Source organism: Sardina pilchardus, chromosome 5, assembly GCF_963854185.1.
Source record: "Sardina pilchardus chromosome 5, fSarPil1.1, whole genome shotgun sequence".
Taxonomy (NCBI): Eukaryota; Metazoa; Chordata; class Actinopteri; order Clupeiformes; family Clupeidae; genus Sardina; species Sardina pilchardus.
Genome location: NC_084998.1, coordinates 5,162,508 through 5,163,706, shown reverse-complemented (window position 1 = coordinate 5,163,706; position 1,199 = coordinate 5,162,508).

Below are 1,199 nucleotides of genomic sequence, written 5' to 3'. Positions count from 1 at the left end.
CCTGTTGTGTGTTTGGCTGTTACAACAACAGAGGGAAAATACAGATATGGAACAAAAATATATACGTTCACCCGCCGTTATTACACAGCCTGCCCCTGTGTAACACCTACATAAGCACCAGAAAAAAGGTAGACTAAATGCATGTTTCCCAAATCCCGAGCAATCACGTGATTGCTCAGCATTTGGGAAAAATGCATTTAAAGGGATATTCCGCCATTTTTGGAAATACGCTCATTTTCCACCTCCCCTCGAGCAAAACAATCGATATTTACCTTGTTCCCGTTCATCCAGCCATTCTGTGAGTCTGGCGATACAACTTTTAGCTTCAGCCTAGCATAGATCACTGAATCGGATTAGACCATTAGCTTCTCGCCTGCTAGCTTCATGTTTAAAAGTGACTAAGATTTCTGATAATTTTCCCATTTAAAACGTGTCTCCTCTCAAGTTAGAAAGTGCAATAAGACCAACTGAAAATGAAACCTGGCGTTTTTCTAGGCTGATTTGACATGGAACTACACTCTCATCTGGCGTAATAATCAAGGCAACTTGCAAACATACCATAGGCGCAGTGATATCGTACGCAGCATCTGAAAATAGTCCCCATAGACATCAAGCAGTAGTAGTGCCAGTAGCTGCAAGTTGCCTTGATTATTACGCCAGATGAGAATGTAGTTCCATGTCAAATCAGCCTAGAAAAACGGCAGGGTTCATTTTCAGTTGGTCTTATTGCACTTTCTAACTTGAGAGGACACACGTTTTAAATGGGAAAATTACCAGAAATATTAGTCACTTTTAAACATGAAGCTAGCAGGCGAGAAGCTAATGGTCTAATCCGATTCAATGATCTATGCTAGGCTGAAGCTAAAAGTTGTATCGCCAGACTCACAGAATGGCTGGATGAACGGGAACAAGGTAAATATCGATTGTTTTGCTCGAGGGAAGGTGGAAAATGAGCGTAATTCCACAAATGGCGGAATATCCCTTTAATCTACCTTTTTATGTTCCGTGTCAGCATTCATCCAAAAATTAGGCTATTTGACTCAACATTGAAAATAATTAAGGATTTTCCTACGAATTCTGTTTCAGCCGTTCCTCGTATTAATGCCTAATTGAAGCTCTCCCAAGCTGGCATAGAATATTATTCAGAAACTCTTTATTAACGACTTCATCAATGGACCAAAATAAAAACCAAACCCCAT